Raw genomic sequence first — 19,806 nt, 5'->3', positions numbered from 1 at the left:
CTACCCAAATAACTTCTCTCCACCAAATTTGGTACCATTTCACCTAGCCAATATTTCTCCAAAATTCTTGCAAGATTCTGGTCAGTAAAGATAGCTGTGAAGGAAGTACCATTTTGGTGAATCCAATTGGTATGAAATTGTTACAGCTTCTTACTATGACCAAATCACTAAGGCTTGCCAAATTTCAACTCAATTTGACACTCCATGTGAGTGCATCATCCTAATCTAGTTTCTGGACCATAATGTGAGTTACAAAGCAACTATATTAGTTTGTGCTCCATTATGCTCCAAAACCTCCAGGATTATAGTCCTTCCTAATATAATCACCCCAGACAAACCTTTTGGACCCAACCAAGTCCCTGTAAATCAACAATATACGATCAAGTTTACTGCAATAAACTTCAGAGGTTAATTACCATTCAACCAAAGCTCTTTTCATCGATCTACCACCGCAGTTGTAACCTCCCCTGGAAGGACTTACCACTAGACAACACGCTCCAGCTCATTTCCCCCGCTACATGCCAGTGCACGCGGTGACCGCGTTAATGGCAGGCCTGTGCGCGCGCTCTGCTGCCGTTGGCCGCGCCCAGGATGGATTCTTGCTCGGGCCCCTCCTCCTCTCGTCGCCTCCACGCGCATGACCGTGTCCAACGCCTTCCTCTCGTCGTCACCGTTCCCCTGGACCCCTCTCCCCCTCCGCCCGCTTCCTCACCGACGCAAGCCGCCGCGCGCCCACGGACGAACAGTGGCGGTTTTGGCTAGGAGCTCGCCGTCTTCTTCCTCCCTGCGCTCCCTTGGCTGCCTCTTCCCCGTGAGCTCTCCCCTGTGCCTCCCTCGTCGCCTTTTTCCGAGCTCATGTGCGTGCACACGCGTCCACGGTGACGCCAGCACGGCTCCCCCTTCCCTTGGCTATTTAAGCCCACCCCGAGGCCTCTCGACCTCACCACTCGACCTCACTCACTCCTCTAGCCCTCCCCGACCCCTCAGATCATCTCCGGAGCCCCTCCCTTCTCGCCATGGCCGCCATGGCCGCCGCAGCCGCCGTCGGGCTCCGCTCGAATCCGAGCAGCCCCGGGCTCCTCCCCTCTTTCTTCCACCTCCACTAGACCACCTGGAGTACCCTGAGCCTCCCCAACTCTTCGCTTTCTCTTCTGGTGGCCCGGAGCGCCGTGCCCGCATCTGCCCGACGCCGCCGTCCAAAACTGTTGGTCGCCTCGTCCATCTCCGGTGACTGCTGTGCCCAGGGTCGCCTCCGTCTCGTTCCCCTGCATCCGTCGGTAGGCCGGGCACCGCCTGCGGTGGCCTGTGCCACCGGCGAGTGCCGTTGGGGCCGGCTCTGCCTCGGCCAGGCGCGGGCGGGAGCGAGGAGAAGAAGGAGACGACCCCCCTCCCTGCCAGCTGGCCGCGGACCCCGCGTGTCAGCGAGACTAGGTCGGGCCCCGCACCTTGCTGACCGGATTAAGTGGAGGCGTAAACCCATGAGTATGTTTTTGCTTTGGGAAAGCGTATTTTTGCTCTCCTTCAAACAGAGTACGTTTTCTTTTATTGAAAGCGTATTCTCTCTGTTTCAGCCTGGAATACGCTTCCCCGAGGCAAAGGCGTATTTCTCCATAGTGCACGTTCTGTTTTTCCAGCCAAGGGCCTGTTTGTGATGATTTTATTATAGATGGGTCCCTGGCAGAAAAACCTTCATATCTTTTTACCCACAACTTCAAATGAGGTGAATCCAAAGCCCACTTCTTCGTTTCGTCGAGCTCATTCTGTTGGTATCATTTTCATTATGTTTCAACATTCTGAAAATGACCATATTTTCCTTGCCGTTAACCAGCCCCTCCAAGAGAGAACGTTTTGCGGCGACTCTTTCCGCGAGCTTCTTGCACTTTCTCCTGGTGATTTCTTCCACCCCAGGCAAGCCACACCCTCCATTTGCATGATTGCAATGCAGTGACATTGTTTCTTTATTTAAACTTATTTAAAATATTGCGTTAGCTACATGTGATCTTGTTCATGGCATTTCTCGGAGTATTGTTTTGATCTTGATATTTCCATGATATTGCTTGGAGTTCTAGGACTTATATTTTGATGATTATGTGGATAACATGTGCCTTTGGATTCTTAGTGGCTATTATGATTATTTTCATGATGGTATCTGGTATTATTTTGGAGTATTACTTTGGATATCATGTTGCCTTTGGATTATTAGTGGCTAGTGTTATTTTCATCATGATGCTAGATGATATTATGTTTTGGAGTATGATGTTGGAGATGATGCTTGCATGTGGATCCTAGCTGGATAGTTAGTTCTTGATATTTGAGTAGTAGTATTTCGTTCTTGGATTCATCATGATAGTACTGTTATACTGTCCTCGGAGTATTTTGATATGGCGATATTAAGCTTTGGGTTATTTGTTGGATATTGCTATGACTTGGATTATAGTTTGATAGCTGATATCGCAGTATCAGTTTCACAGTTATATTTTTGGGGATAAATTCCGTCATTAAGTTGGTTAGGTGCCACTGAACCGGGCTTTCTCTAGTGCAACCACATTTTCCTTTATGGGAAGGCCCTAATGCGATGCTATTGTCATGCCTCTCGCCGGTGCCTCCAACGAGGGAAGGTTATGGGCGTGCGGTACCCTGGCACGGTAAGCAGACATAACCTTGTGTGCCCGTAGTTGGATGATAAGCGCTTTTCCCCGTTTGGGACGGTTTATTGTTTTGGCCACGACGGTGGCCGTTGGTGTCTTTGGTAGACACGGGGCCACCCAAGACTAGCCCAGTGGGGAGTGAGTCGGAGTGGCCGGGAGAGTGTCATGGCAGTAGATCGGTTTTGTCGGAACGCCGTTGGTCCACCCGAATGGGAGTGCGAGGCCATGGGTTCCGTGGTGTGGGTAAAGTGCGCTACCTCTGCAGAGTGTGTGTGTGTGTTTAATGTATCGATAGCCGCGTCCTCGGTCATGGGCATAAGTTCGTACTAGGTCACACTGTTCGATCAACACTCACATGACAGAATGACTTATAGGTGATATATATATATATATATATATATATATATATGTTGATATTTGAGCAGTACAGATTGGCAGGATGTTGATGATGATGTTGGAGACCAAGTGTTGGTCATGGTAGTGATCGCCGGAAAGATCACCGTTTGGTTTTGATCACGAGGTGATCGAGATGGTATATTGCTTGGCCGGTTAGCCAAGAGAGATATGGTTATGGAGATCTGAGATGGTGATTTATCAGTATTGTATCAGTTTCATACCATGCTTAGTAGTTGCTGTCGTATCATGGTAGATGTTAATTTAATTAACCTGCATAATGCTATGTTATTGTCTTGCCTTGATGTTTTTGGTTGTTGGGAGCTTGCAGGTACATTCAATGTACTGACCTGGCATGTCATACCAGATTGCAGGTGATGCCGTGGTTGCTTGATTGCTTGTCGTGGTTTCTGTTCGTGCGAGCTAGATCGTGTCCCAGCCAGAGTCCCTGTGGAGTGGAGTTCACCACCTTCGTCGTTGTTCCGCTGCTAGAAGTATTCCGCTGCTACGAGTTGTTTCGCTGCTAGCATAGAGCAAGTGTAGTATCGCAGACGTAGTGTCGCCGTGCTGATGTGCTTCTTTGTAACATCAGACCCTTGTATTATTATTCTTGTAATAAGAGCTGATTTGTTCTATGTCAAGCAGTGACGTATTCCAGAGACTTCTCCTCGATCTCTGGGCTGGAATACGGGGCGTTCCGGTTTCTCTGAGCCGGGGTGCCACACCCACTTCACCCTTGCCGTTTTATTCGCCCTCACTTTCCCGTTCGCCTCTTTTTCGCTTGCTTCTTGTTTGCTCATGTGTTGGATTGATTGCTTGTCACGATGGCTCAAGATAATACTAAATTGTGTGACTTTGCCAATACCAACAACAATGATTTTCTTAGTACTCCGATTGCTCCTCTTACCGATGCTGAATCTTGTGAAATAAATGCTGCTTTGCTGATTCTTGTCATGAAAGATCAATTTTCCAGCCTTCCTAGTGAAGATGCCGCTACCCATCTAAATAGCTTTGTTGATTTGTGTGATATGCAAAAGAAGAAAGATGTGGACAATGATATTGTTAAACTGAAGCTATTTCCTTTTTCTCTTAGAGATCGTGCTAAAACTTGGTTTTCTTCTTTGCCTAAAAATAGTATCGACTCATAGAAAAAGTGCAAAGATGCCTTTATCTCTAAGTATTTTCCTCCCGCTAAGATCACCTCTCTTAGAAATGATATTATGAATTTTAAGCAACTTCATCATGAACATGTTGCACAAGCTTGGGAGAGGATGAAATTAATGATACGTAATTGCCCTACACATGGTTTGAATTTATGGATGATTATACAAAAAAATTATGCCGAATTGAATTTTGCTTCTAGAAATCTTCTAGATTCGACCGCAGGAGGCACTTCTATGGAAATCACTTTAGGAGAAGCTACTAAACTCCTAGATAATATTATGGTTAATTATTCTCAATGGCACACTGAAAGGTCTACTAGTAAAAAGGTGCATGCAATTGAAGAGATTAATATTTTGAGTGGAAAGATGGATGAACTTATGAAATTGTTTGCTAATAAGAGTGTTTCTTCTGATCCCAATGATATGCCTTTGTCTACTTTGATTGAGAATAATAATGAATCTATGGATGTGAATTTTGTTGGTAGGAACAATTTTGGTAACAACGCTTATAGAGGAAACTTTAATCCTAGGCCGTATCCTAGTAATTCCTCTAATAATTATGGTAATTCCTACAACCACTCTTATGGGAATTTTAATAAGATGCCCTCTGATTTTGAGACTAGTGTTAAAGAATTTATGATTTCTCAAAAGAATTTCAATGCTTTGCTTGAAGAAAAATTGCCTAAGATTGATGAGTTGGCTAGGAAAGTGGATAGAATTTATCTTGATGTTGATTCCTTGAAACTTAGATCTATTCCACCTAAGAATGATATCAATGAGTCTATCAAGGCCATGAGAATTTCCATTGATGAGTGTAAAGAAAGAACCGCTAGGATGCGTGCTAAAAAAGATTGCTTTATGAAAGCGTGTTCTTCTAGTTTTCCTGATAATAAGGATGAAGATCTAAAAGTGATTGATGTGTCCCCTATTAAATCTTTGTTTTGCAATATGAATCTTGATAATGATGGGACTGGAGATGAGTCAACTTTAGTTAAAAGGCGTCCCAATGATTCGGAGTTTTGAGATCTTGATGCAAAATTTGGTAAAAGTGGGATGGAAGAGGTCAAAACTTGAGATAGAAATGAACGCACTATCTTGGATTTCAAGGAATTTAATGATGATAATTGTTCTTTAATAGATTGTATTTCCTTGTTGCAATCCGTGCTAAATTCTCCTCATGCTTATAGTCAAAATAAAGCTTTTACCAACCATATGTTGATGCTTTAAGGCAATCCTATGACGAAAAGCTTGAATTGGAAGTTTCTATCCCTAGAAAACTTTATGATGAGTGGGAACCTACTATTAAAATTAAAATTCAAAATCATGAATGCTATGCTTTGTGTGATTTGGGTGCTAGTGTTTCCACGATCCCAAAAACTTTGTGTGATTTGCTAGGTTTCCGTGAATTTGATGATTGTTCTTTAAACTTGCACCTTGCGGATTCCACCATTAAGAAACCTATGGGAAGAATTAATGATGTTCTTATTGTTGCAAATAGGAATTATGTGCCCGTAGATTTCATTGTTCTTGATATAGATTGCAATCCTTCATGTCCTATTATTCTTGGTAGACCTTTCCTTAGAACGATTGGTGCAATTATTGATATGAAAGAAGGGAATATTAGATTCCAATTTCTGTTAAGGAAAGGCATGGAACACTTTCCTAGAAATAAAATAAAATTACCTTATGAATCTATTATGAGATCTACTTATGGATTGCATGCCAAAGATGGCAATACCTAGATCTATCCTTGCCTTTATGCCTAGCTAGGGGCGTTAAACGATAGCGCTTGTTGGGAGGCAACCTAATTTTATTTTAGTTTCTTGATTTTTGGTTCTGTTTATGAATAAATAATCCATATAGCTTCTGTTTAGATGTGGTTTTATGTTTTAATTAGTGTTTGTGCCAAGTAAAACCTTTGGGAAGACTTGGGGAAAGTCTTTGCGATCTTGCTGTAAAAACAGAAACTTTAGCGCTCACAAGATTAGCTACAACTTTTTACTGGAGAGTGATATTTAGTTGATTCTTTTTGAAGATGATTAATAGATAAATTTCTCACGTCCATAAATTTATTTTAGAATTTTTGGAGTTCCATAAGTATGCGTTTGATAAAAATTACTACAGACTGTTCTGTTTTTGACATATTCTGTTTTTCGCGTGTTGTTTGCTTATTTTGATGAATCTATGGCTAGTAATGGAGTTTATAAACCATAGAGAAGTTTATAAACCAATATAAATAAATAATGAGTTCATTACAGTACCTTGAAGTGGTGTTTTGTTTTCTTTCGCTAACAGAGCTCACGAGATTTTCTGTTAAGTTTTGTGTTGTGAAGTTTTCAAGTTTTGGGTAAAGATTTGATGGATTATGGAACAAGGAGTGGCAAGAGCCTAAGCTTCGGGATGCCGAAGGCACCCCAAGGTAAAATACAAGGACAACCAAAAAGCCTAAGCTTGGGGATGCCCCGGAAGGCATCCCCTCTTTTGTCTTCGTCCATCGGTAACTTTACTTGGAGCTATATTTTTATTCACCGCATGATATGTGTTTTGCTTGGAGCGTCTTGTATGATTTGAGTCTTTGCTTTTTAGTTTACCACAATCATCCTTTCTGTACACACCTTTTGAGAGAGACACACATGAATCAGAATTCATTAGAATACTCTATGTGCTTCACTTATATCTTTTGAGTTAGATAATTTTGCTCTAGTGCTTCGCTTATATCTTTTTAGAGCACGGCGGTGGTTTTATTTTATAGAAATAATTGATCTCTCATGCTTCACTTATATTATTTTGAGAGTCCTTTAGAATGGCATGATAATTTGCTTTGGTTATAAAATTAGTCCTAATATGATAGGCATCCAACATAAAAGCTTTAAAGTGCATTGAATACTAAGAGAAGTTTGATACTTGATAGTTGTTTTGAGATATAAGGGTGGTAATATTAGAGGTGTGCTAGTTGAGTAATTGTGAAATTGAGAAATACTTGTGTTGAAGTTTGCAAGTCCCGTTGCATGCACGTATGGTAAACGTTCTGTGACAAATTTGAAGCATGAGGTGTTCTTTGATTGCTTTCCTTATGAGTGGCGGTTGGGGACGAGCGATGGTCTTTTCCTACCAATCTATCCCCCTAGGAGCATGCGCGTAGTGCTTGGTTTTTGATGACTTGTAGATTTTTGCAATAAGTATGTGAGTTATTTATGACTAATGTTGAGTCCATGGATTATACGCACTCTCAACCTTCCATCATTGCTAGCCTCTTCGGTACCGTGCATTGCCCTTTCTCACCTTGAGAGTTGGTGCAAACTTCGACGGTGCATCCAAACCCCATGATACAATACGATCTATCACACATAAACCTCCTTATATCTTCCTCAAAACAGCCACCATACCTACCTATTATGGCATTTCCATAGCCATTCCGAGATGTATTGCCATGCAACTTTCCACCGTTCCATTTATTATGACACGCTTCATCATTGTCATATTGCCTTGCATGATCATGCAGTTGATATCGTATTTGTGGCAAAGCCACCATGCATATTATTTCATACATGTCACTCTTGATTCATTGCTCATCCTGTACACCGCTGGAGGCATTCATATAGAGTCATATTTTGTTCTAAGTATCGAGTTGTAATTCTTGAGTTGTAAGTAAATAAAAGTGTGATGATCATCATTAGAGCATTGTCCCATGTGAGGAAAGGATGATGGAGACTATGATTCCCCCACAAGTCGGGATGAGACTCCGGACGAAAGAAAAAAAACAGGCCAAAAGAAAAAAAGGAGAAGGCCCAAATAAAAAAATGAGAGAAAAAGAGAGAAGGGACAATGTTACTATCCTTTTTCCACACTTGTGCTTCAAAGTAGCACCATGATCTTCATGATAGAGAGTCTCTTATTTTGTCACTTTCATATACTAGTGGGAATTTTTCATTATAGAACTTGGCTTGTATATTCCAATCATGGGTTTCCTCAAATGCCCTAGGTCTTCGTGAGCAAGCAAGTTGGATGCACACCCACTTAGTTTCTTTTGTTGAGATTTCATACATTTATAGCTCTAGTGCATCCGTTGCATGGCGATCCCTACTCCTTGCATTGACATCAATCGGTGGGCATCTCCATAGCCCGTTGATTAGCCGCGTCAATGTGAGACTTTCTCCTTTTTTGTCTTCTCACACAACCTCAATCATTATATTCTATTCCACCCATAGTGCTATGTTCATGGCTCGCGCTCATATATTGCATAAAAGTTGAAAGAGTTTGAAAGGCTAAGTATGAAACAATTGCTTGGCTTGTCATCGGGGTTGTGCATGATGAGAGCATCTTGTGTGACGAAAATGAAGCTTTCTTTGGCTATGTTATTTTGATAAGACATAATTGCTTGGTTAGTATGCTTGAAGTATTATTATTTTTATGTCAATATTAAACTTTTATCTTGAATCTTTCGGATCTGAACATTCATGCCACAATAAAGAAAATTACATTGAGAAATATGTTAGGAAGCATTCCACATCAAAAATTCTATTTTTATCATTTACCTACTCGAGGACGAGCAGTAATTAAGCTTGGGGATGTTTGATATGTCTCCAACGTATCTATAATTTTTTATTGTTCCATGCTATTATATATTCTGTTTTGGATGTTTAATGGGCTTTATTATACATTTTTATATTATTTTTGGGACCAACCTACTAACCCAAGGCCCAGTGCAAATTGTTGTTTTTTGCCTATTTCAGTGTTTCGCAGAAAAGGAATACCAAACGGAGACCAAATGGAATGAAACCTTTGGGAGCGTGATTTTTGGAACAAACATGATCCAGAGGACTTGGAGTGGACGTCAAGAAACGAACGAGGAGGCCACGAGGCAGGGGGCGCGCCTACCCCCTGGGCGCGCCCTCCACCCTCGTGGGCCCCTCGTAGCTCCACCGACCTACTTCTTCCTCCTATATATACCTACGTACACCGAAACCATCCAGGAGCACCACGAAACCCTATTTCCACTGCCGCAACCTTCTGTATTCGTGAGATCCCATCTTGGGGCCTTTTCAGGCGCTCCGCCGGAGGGGGCATCGATCACGGAGGCCTTCTACATCAACACCATAGCCTCTCCGATGATGTGTGAGTAGTTTACCACAGACCTTCGGGTCCATAGTTATTAGCTAGATGGCTTCTTCTCTCTCTTTGGATCTCAATACAAAATTCTCCTCGATCTTCTTGGAGATCTATTCGATGTAACTCTTTTTGCGGTGTGTTTGTCGAGATCCGATGAATTGTGGGTTTATGATCAAGATTATCTATGAACAATATTTGAATCTTCTCTGAATTCTTTTATGTATGATTGTTTATCTTTGCAAGTCTCTTCGAATAATCAGTTTTGTTTGGCCTACTAGATTGATCTTTCTTGCAATGGGAGAAGTGCTTAGCTTTGGGTTCAATTTTGCGTTGCTCGATCCCAGTGACAGTAGGGGAAACGACACGTATTGTATTGTTGCCATCGAGGATAAAAAGATGGGGTTTATATCATATTGCTTGAGTTTATCCCTCTACATCATGTCATCTTGCCTAATGCGTTACTCTGTTCTTATGAACTTAATAGTCTAGATGCATGCTGGATAGCGGTCGATGTGTGGAGTAATAGTAGTAGATGTAGGCAGGAGTCGGTCTACTTGTCACGGACGTGATGCCTATATACATGATCATGCCTAGATATTCTCATAATTATGCACTTTTCTATCAATTGCTCGACAGTAATTTGTTCACCCACCGTAATACTTATGCTATCTTGAGAGAAGCCACTAGTGAAACCTATGGCCCCCGGGTCTATTTTCCATCATATAAGTTTCCAATCTATTTTTACTTTGCAATATTTACTTTCAATCTTTATCATAAAAATACCAAAAATAGTATCATCTCTATCAAATCTCACTTTTGCAAGTGGCCGTGAAGGGATTGACAACCCCTTTATCGCGTTGGTTGCAAGGTTCTTATTTGTTTATGTAGGTACGAGGGACTTGCGTGTGGCCTCCTACTGGATTGATACCTTGCTTTTAAAAAACTGAGGAAAATACTTACGCTACTTTGCTGCATCACCCTTTCCTCTTCAAGGGAAAACCAACGCATGCTCAAGAGGTAGCATGCGCCCAGGGGGTAAGGCTCACCCCCCCACTCTTATGAGCCCCTCGTGACTCCACCGACCTATTTCTTCCGCCTATATATTCTCAAATATCCCAAAACCTTCCAGGGGAGCGACGAAACCACTTCTCCACCGCCGCAACCTTATGTACCCGTGAGATCCCATCTAGGGGCCTTTTCCGGCGTCCTGCCGGAGGGGGATTCGATCACGGAGGGCTTCTACATCAACACCATTACCTCTCCGATGAAGCGTGAGTAGTTTACCACAGACCTACGGGTCCATAGCTAGTATCTAGATGGCTTCTTCTTTCTCTTTGATTCTCAATACAAAGTTCCCCTCAATGTTCTTGGAGATCTATTCGATGTAATACTCTTTTTCGGTGTGTTTGCCGAGATTCGGTGAATTGTGGATTTATGATCAGCTTATCTATGAATATTATTTGAATCTCCTGTGAATTCTTACATGCATGATTTGATATCTTTGCAAGTCTCTTCGAACTATCGATTTGGTTTGGCCAACTAGATTGGTTTTTCTTGCAATGGGAGAAGTGCTTAGCTTTGGGTTCAATCTTGCGGTGCTCGATCCTAGTGACAGAAGGGGAACCGGCACGTATTGTATTGTTGCCATCGAGGATAAAAAGATGGGGTTTTCATCATATTGCTTGAGTTAATTCCTCTACATCATGTCATCTTTCTTAATGCATGACTCCATTCTTTATGAACTTAATACTCTAGATGCATGCTGGATAGCGGTCGATGTGTGGAGTAATAGTAGGAGATGCAGAATTGTTTCGGTCTACTTGACACGGACGTGATGCCTATATTCATGATCATTGCCTTAGATATCGTCATAACTTTGCACTTTTCTCTCAATTGCTCGACAGTAATTTGTTCACCCACCGTAATAATTTCTATCTTGAGAGAAGCCTCTAGTGAAACCTATGGCCCCCGGGTCTATTTTCCATCATATAAGTTTCCGATCTACAATTTTAGTTTCCTATTTACTTTCTTTGCAATCTTTTACTTTTCGTTCCATAAACCAAAAATACCAAAAATATTACTTTACCATTTATCCATCTCTATCAGATCTCACTTTGCAAATAACTGTCAAGGGGTTGACAACCCCTTTGTCGCGTTGGGTGCAAGTTGGTGTTTGTTTGTGCAGGTATTCAGTGGCTTGCGCGTTGTCTCCTACTGGATTGATACCTTGGTTCTCAAAAGCTGAGGGAAATACTTACTCTACTTTGCTGCATCACTGAAAGAATCGAGAAGAGGTGTCTAGCGGGGGGTGATTAGACCTTCAACAAAGAAAAGTAGCAGTTTTCAATTTCTTCAAGTTAAGGTGGAGTTTTAGCACAAGTTTAAACATTGACAATACATTTGAAGCAAGCATGGCAAGAGTATATGAGCAGCGGAAAGTAAAGCATGCAAGTTGCAAGAAAGTAAAGGGATGGGATTGGAGTGTGCAAACGCAATTGGAGACACGGAGATTTTTGGCGTGGTTCCGATAGGTGGTGCTATCGTACATCCATGTTGGGGGAGACTTCAACCCACGAAGGGTAACGGTTGCGCGAGTCCACGGAGGGCTCCACCCACGAAGGGTCCACGAAGAAGCAACCTTGTCTATCCCACCATGGCCATCGCCCACTAAGGACTTGCCTCACTTGGGTAGATCTTCACGAAGTAGGCGATCTCCTTGCCCTTACAAACTCCTTGGTTCAACTCCATAATCTTGACGAAGGCTCCCAAGTGACACCTAACCAATCTAGGAGACACCACTCTCCAAAAGGTAATAGATGGTGTGTTGATGATGAACTCCTTGCTCTTGTGCTTCAAATGATAGTCTCCCCAACACTCAACTCTCTCTCACAGATTTGGATATGGTGGAAAGATGATTTGAGTGGAAAGCAACTTGGGGAAGGCTAGAGATCAGGATTCTTGTGGTTGGATTGGAATGTCTTGGTCTCAACACATGAGTAGGTGGTTCTCTCTCAGAAAATGAATGATGGAAGTGTAGGCACGTTCTGAAGGCTCTCTCCACGAATGGAGGATGGGTGGAGGGGTATATATAGCCTCCACACAAAATCTAACCATTACACACAATTTACCAAACTCGGTGCGACCGAATAGTGAAACTCGGTCAGACTGATATGGTTCAAAAAGTGAACGTTAGAGTTTTCGGTGGGACCGACATGATCAACTCGGTGGGACCGATGTGCTAGGGTTAGGGTAAAACCTCAACTCGGTTTGACCGATTACACAAACTCGGTGAGACCGATTTTGGTAATGAGCAAACAGAGAGTTGGTCAAGCAAACTTGGTGGGACCGAAATATTGCAACAGGCAACAGAGAGTTTGCGAGCCCATCTCGGTGAGACCGAGATCCCATCGGTGAGATCGAACTGATTAGGGTTTCTGGCAGTGGCTATGTCAAGTGAACTCGGTGGCGGCGGATGGATCAAATCGGTGGGCCGAGTTTGACTTTAGGTTTAGGACATATGTGGAAATGAGAAAGTGGTTGAGGGCTTTCGAGCATATCACTAAGCACTTTGAGCAAGCAAGCCATTAAGCAACACCTCATCCCCTTTTAATAGTATTGGCTTTTCCTATGGACTCAATGTGATCTTGGATCACTAAAATGAAAATCTAGAGTCTTGAGCTTTTGCCAATGTTTGTCCTTAGAATCTTGAAGGAGTTCCACATCCTCTTGTCCATGCCACTCCACTTTTGAACTCATCTGAAATATACTAGATAAAAATATTAGTCCAACAAGAGATATGTTGACATTAATTACCAAAATCACCCAGGGAGCACTTTTGCTTTCAATCACCCTTTTCTCTTCAAGGAAAAAACCAACGCAAGCTCAAGAGGTAGCAAGAAGAATTTCTCGCGCTGTTGCCGGGGAGATCTATGCCAAGCTGAGACATACCAAGTACCGATCATAAAATCTCATCCCTCGCATTACATTATTTGCCATTTGCCTCTCATTTTCCTCTCCCCCACTTCTAAAACGATTTCCAAAAGATTCACCCTTTTCTTCGCCCTTCTTCCGTATGTCTTTTCGTTTGCCTTAATGTCTTATTTGGCTCATTTGCTCGTTTGGTTGGGATAATTGTGTATTTATTGCAAATCAGAGAACCTAAGATTTATAGATCCTCATCCGCTTGCCAATCTTTTTAAGAGATCCAATTATGATGAACCAATTTCTAGTGAGTTTTGTGCACTAGATTATCTTTATGTAGTTCTGCTTGAAATTCATGAATCTGAAAATTGTGATGAAGTACTTTATGAAGTGATTCACGATAGATCTTTAAATAAAAAGCATGATTGCAATGAGGTTATTATAAATTCTATTAATGTAATTTGTGCTAATAATATGCAAAACCCTAAGCTTGGGGATGCTAGTTTTGCTATGTCCACTACTTGTTGTAATGATCATGATTGGGGTGATTCTTCTTATGATCTTGAAAATTTATTTAAGCCCCATGATGAATATGAGATTGATAATAATGTTTGCAATAATATTGAAAGTGGGTTTCGAAGAGTGTCAACTTTAGATCCCACATATTTGGATAATGTTAAATCTTATGAAGTTGTTGATAAAAATGGGCTCGGAGATGTCATGAGTTTATTTTATGATAATCCCACTATTTTGGAAGAGTGTCAACTTTGCATGCCTGTGATTCATAAAGAGAATATTTTATGTGATAGTTATATTTTTGAGTTTGGTTACAATCCCACATGTAATTATTATGAGAGATTAAAATATGGTTGTGGAAATTTCCATGTTAGAAAATTATCTCTCTTCATGTTGAGATCACTATCATCTCTTTCTTCTTCCTTGCATATGCTAGTTTTTGCTTGCCTTGATAATTTGTTTGCTTATAAAATGCTTATGCATAGGAAGTATGTTAAACTTAGATGTGTTTGTCACATGTTTTATGATGCTCTCTTTGTGCTTCAATTCTTCTCCTTTATGTGAGCATCATCGAAATTTCAATGCCTAGCTAAAAATGCTTTAAAGAAAAGCGCTTGTTGGGAGACAACCCAATATTTTTCCTTCCTGTTTTTGAATAAATATTTCATCTTGCCTCTGGTTAGATGTGGTTTTGTGTTTTAATTAGTGTTTGTGCCAAGTAAGACCTTTGGGATAGCTTACAGTAATAGTTGATTTGATCTTGCTGAAAAAACAGAAACTTATGCGCTCAGTCCCTGAATTGTTTAAAATCACAGAAGCGCGATAAAATCCTGAATTTTTTTTACAGTAGATTGATATACAAATTGCCCCTGTTTTCTTAATTTTTCAGAATTTTTGGAGGTATATAAGTATGCAAACTATCTAGATTACTACAGGCTGTTCTGTTTTTCGTGTGTTGTTTTGCTTATTTTTGATGAATCTATGGCTAGTATCAGGGGGTATGAACCATGGAAAAGTTGGAATACAGTAGATATTACAGCAATATAAATAAAGAATGAGTTCTCAACAGTACCAAAAGTGGTGATTTATTTTCTTATACTAACAAAGCTTACGAGATTTTCTGTTGAGTTTTGTGTTGTGAAGTTTTCAAGTTTTGGGTAAGGATTTGATGGACTATGGAATAAGGAGTGGCAAGAGCCTAAGCTTGGGGATTCCCAAGGCACCCCAAGGTAATATTCAAGGATACCAAGAGCCTAAGCCTGGGGATGCCCCGGGAATGCATCCCCTCTTTTGTCTTCGTCTATCGGTAACTTTACTTGAGGCTATATTTTTATTCACCACATGATATGTGTTTTGCTTGGAGCGTCTTGTATAATTTGAGTCTTTGCTTTTTAGTTTGCCACAATTATCCTTGCTGTACACACCTTTTGAGAGAGACACACATGAATAGTGATTTATTAGAATATTCTATGTGCTTCACTTATATCTTTTGAGCTAGGCAAATTTGCTCTAGTGCTTCATTTAATCTTTTTAGAGCACGACGGTGGCTTTATTTTATAGAAATTGATGAACTCTCATGCTTAACTTATATTATTCTGAGAGTCTTTAAAACAGCATGGTAATTTGCTTTGGTTATAAAATTAGTCCTAATATGATAGGCATCCAAGAGGGATATAATAAACACTTTCATATAAAGTGCATTGAATCTATGAGAAGTTTGATTCCTTATGATTGTTTTGAGATATGAAGATGGTGATATTAGAGTCATGCTAGTGAGTAGTTGTGAATTTGATAAATACTTGTGTTAAAGTTTGTGAGTCCCGTAGCGTGCACGTATGGTGAACCGTAATGTGATGAAGTCGGAGCATGATTTATTTATTGATTGTCTTCCTTATGAGTGGCGGTCGGGGACGAGCGATGGTCTTTTCCTACCAATCTATCCCCCTAGGAGCATGCGCGTAGTACTTTGTTTCAATGACGAATAGATTTTTGCAATAAGTATGTGAGTTCTTTATGACTAATGTTGAGTCCATGGATTATACGCACTCTCACCTTTCCGCCATTGCTAGCCTCTCTTGTGCCGCACAACTTTCGCCGGTACCATACACCCACCATATACCTTCCTCAGAACAGCCACCATACCTACCTATTATGGCATTTCCATAACCATTCCGAGATATATTGCCATGCAACTTTCCACCGTTCCGTTTATTATGACACGCATCATCATTGTCATATTGCTTTGCATGATCATGTAGTTGGCATCGTATTTGTGGCAAAGACAACATTCATAATTCTTTCATACATGTCACTCTTGATTCATTGCACATCCCGGTACACCGCCGAAGGCATTCACATAGAGTCATATACTTGTTCTAGTATCGAGTTGTAATTTTTGAGTTGTAAGTAAATAAAAGTGTGATGATCTTCATTATTAGAGAATTGTCCCATGTGAGGAAAGGATGATGGAGACTATGATTCCCCCACAAGTTGGGATGAGACTCCAGACTAAAAAAAAGAGGCCAAAAAAATAAGAGAAGGCCCAAATAAAAAAATAAAAAAAAGAGAGAAAAGAGAGAAGGGGCAATGCTACTATCCTTCTACCACACTTGTGCTTCAAAGTAGCACCATGATCTTCATGATAAAGAGTCTCCTATGATATCACTTTCATATACTAGTGGGAATTTTTCATTATAGAACTTGGCTTGTATATTCCAATGATGGGCTTCCTCAAATTGCCCTAGGTCTTCATGAGCAAGCGAGTTGGATGCACACCCACTTAGTTTCTTTTTGAGCTTTCACAAACTTATAGCTCTAGTGCATCTGTTGCATGGCAATCCCTACTCACTCACATTTATATCTATTACTGGGAATCTCCATAGCCCATTCATACGCCTAGTTGATGTGAGACTATCTCCTTCTTTTTGTCTTCTCCGCAACCACCGTCTATTCCACCTATAGTGCTATGTCCATGGCTCACGCTCATGTATTGCGTGAAAGTTGAAAAAGTTTGAGAACATCAAAAGTATAAAACAATTGCTTGGCTTGTCATCAGGGTTGTGTATGATTTGAATATTTGTGTGATGAAGATGGAGCATAGCCAGACTATATGTTTTTGTAGGGATAAGCTTTCTTTGGCCATGTTATTTTGAGAAGAAAAAATTATTTCGTTAGTATGCTTGAAGTATTATTCTTTTTATGTCAATATTAAACTTTTGTTTTCAATCATACGGATCTGAACATTCATGCCACAATAAAGAGAATTACATGGACCAATATGTTAGGTAGCATTCCACATCAAAAATTCTGTTTTTATCATTTACCTACTCGAGGACGAGCAGGAATTAAGCTTGGGATGCTTGATACGTCTCCAACGTATCTATAATTTTGTATTGTTCCATGCTATTATATTATCTATTTTGGATGTTTTATATGCATTTATATGCTATTTTATATGATTTTTGGGACTAACCTATTAACCTAGAGCGCAGTGCAAGTTCCTATTTTTTCCTTGTTTTAGAGTTTCGCAGAAAAGGAATACCAAACGGAGTCCAAACGGAATGAAACTTTGGCGATGATTTTTCTTGGACCAGAAGACATCCAGAGGGCTTGGAGTGCACATCAGGAAAGCCACGAGGGCGGCCACAAGGTCGGGAGGCGCGCCCAGGGGGTAGGGCGCGCCCCCACCCTTGTGGGCCCCTCGTGACTCCACCGACCTATTTCTTCTGCCTATATATTCTCAAATATCCCAAAACCTTCCAGGGGAGCCACAAAACCACTTTTCCACCGCCACAACTTTCTGTACCCGTGAGATCCCATCTAGGGGCCTTTTCCGGCGTCTGTCGGAGGGGGATTCGATCACGGAGGGCTTCTACATCAACACCATTGCCTCTCCGATGAAGCGTGAGTAGTTTACCACAGACCTACGGGTCCATAGCTAGTAGCTAGATGGCTTCTTCTCTCTCTTTGATTCTGAATACAAAGTTCTCCTCGATGTTCTTGGAGATCTATTTGATGTAATACTCTTTTGCGGTGTGTTTGCCGAGATCCGATGAATTGTGGATTTATGATCAGCTTATCTATGAATATTATTTGAATCTCCTTTGAATTCATATATGCATGATTTGATATCTTTGCAAGTCTCTTCGAACTATCGATTTGGTTTGGCCAACTAGATTGGTTTTTCTTGCAATGGGAGAAGTGCTTAGCTTTGGGTTCAATCTTGCGGTGCTCGATCCTAGTGACAGAAGGGGAACCAACACGTATTGTATTGTTGCAATCGAGAATAAAAAGATGGGGTTTTCATCATATTGCTTGAGTTAATTCCTCTACATCATGTCATCTTTCTTAATGCGTTACTTCGTTCTTTATGAACTTAATACTCTAGATGCATGCTGGATAGCGGTCAATGTGTGGAGTAATAGTAGTAGATGCAGAATCGTTTTGGTCTACTTGACACGGACGTGATGCCTATATTCATCATCATTGCCTTAGATATGGTCATAACTTTGCGCTTTTCTATCTATTGCTCGGCAGTAATTTGTTCACCCACCGTAATAATTTCTATCTTGAGAGAAGCCTCTAGTGAAACCTATGGCCCCCGGGTCTATTTTGCATCATATAAGTTTCCGATCTACATTTTGAGTTTCCTATTTACTTTCTTTGCGATCTTTTACTTTCCGTTCCATAAACCAAAAATACCAAAAATATTACTTTACCGTTTATCCATCTCTATCAAATCTCACTTTGCAAATAACCGTGAAGGGATTGACAACCCCTTTGTCGCGTTGGGTGCAAGTTGGTGTTTGTTTGTGCAGGTATTCGGTGGCTTGCGCGTTGTCTCCTACTAGATTGATACCTTGGTTCTCAAAAGTTGACGGAAATACTTACTCTACTTTGCTGCATCACCCTTTCCTCTTCAAGGGAAAAACCAGCGCAAGCTGAAGAGGTAGCACGATTCCCAACAGTGGCATCATGAGCCAGGTCTATGCGTAGATGATATGCACGAGTAGAACACAAAGAGTTGAGGGCGGTGATAGTCATACTGCTTACCATCAACGTCTTATTTTGATTCGGCGGTATTGTGGGATGAAGTGGCCCGGACCAACCTTACATGTCCATGCACATGAGACCGGTTTCACCGATAGACATGCAACTAGTTTTGCATAAAGGTGGCTGGTGGGTGTCTGTTTCTCCTACGTTAGTTGAATCGAATTTGACTACGACATGTCCTTGAAGAAGGTTAAAACAGCAAACTTGACGACACAGCGTTGTGGTTTTGTGCATATGTAAGAACAGTTCTTGCTAGAAGCCCTAGCAGCCATGTAAAACTTGCAACAACAAAGTAGAGGACGTCTAACTTGTTTTTGCAGGGCATCTTGTGATGTGATATGGTCAAGACATGATGTGATATACATTATTGTATGAGATGATCATGTTTTTGTAAAAGTTATCGGCAAGCGGCAGGAGCCTTATGGTTGTCTCTTTATTGTATGAAATGGAAACGCCATGTAATTGCTTTACTTTATCACTATGCATTAGCGATAGTTGTAGAAGCAATAGTTGGCGAGACGACCACGACGCAACGATGGAGATCAAGGTGTCAAGCTGGTGACGATGGAGATCATGATGATGCTTTGGAGATGGAGATCAAAAGCACAAGATGATGATGGCCATATCATGTCACATATTTTGATTGCATGCTGATGTTTATCTTTTATGCATCTTATTTTGCTTAGTACGGCGGTAGCATTATAAGATGACCCCTCCCTAAATTTCAAGGTATAAGTGTTCTCCCTGAGTATGCACAAAGTGGATCTACCGCAACAAGCAAGATGAAAATGGCCTTGTGGTGAGGAATAAGGCACGGCTTGTATCTCAAGGCTACACACAGGTTGAAGGAATTGATTTCGATGAACTTTTGCACCTGTTGCTAGACTTGAGGCTATTCGCATATTACCTGCTTATGCTAACCATCATGATATCACTTTATATCAAATGGATGTGAAAAGTGCATTCCTCAATGGTAAGCTTGAGGAAGAAGTATATGTTGCTCA

This window comes from Triticum aestivum, chromosome 6D (assembly GCF_018294505.1).
Source record: "Triticum aestivum cultivar Chinese Spring chromosome 6D, IWGSC CS RefSeq v2.1, whole genome shotgun sequence".
Classification (NCBI taxonomy): Eukaryota; Viridiplantae; Streptophyta; class Magnoliopsida; order Poales; family Poaceae; genus Triticum; species Triticum aestivum.
The sequence above is the reverse complement of the archived record's forward strand: the minus strand, read 5'-3'. Positions refer to the sequence as shown.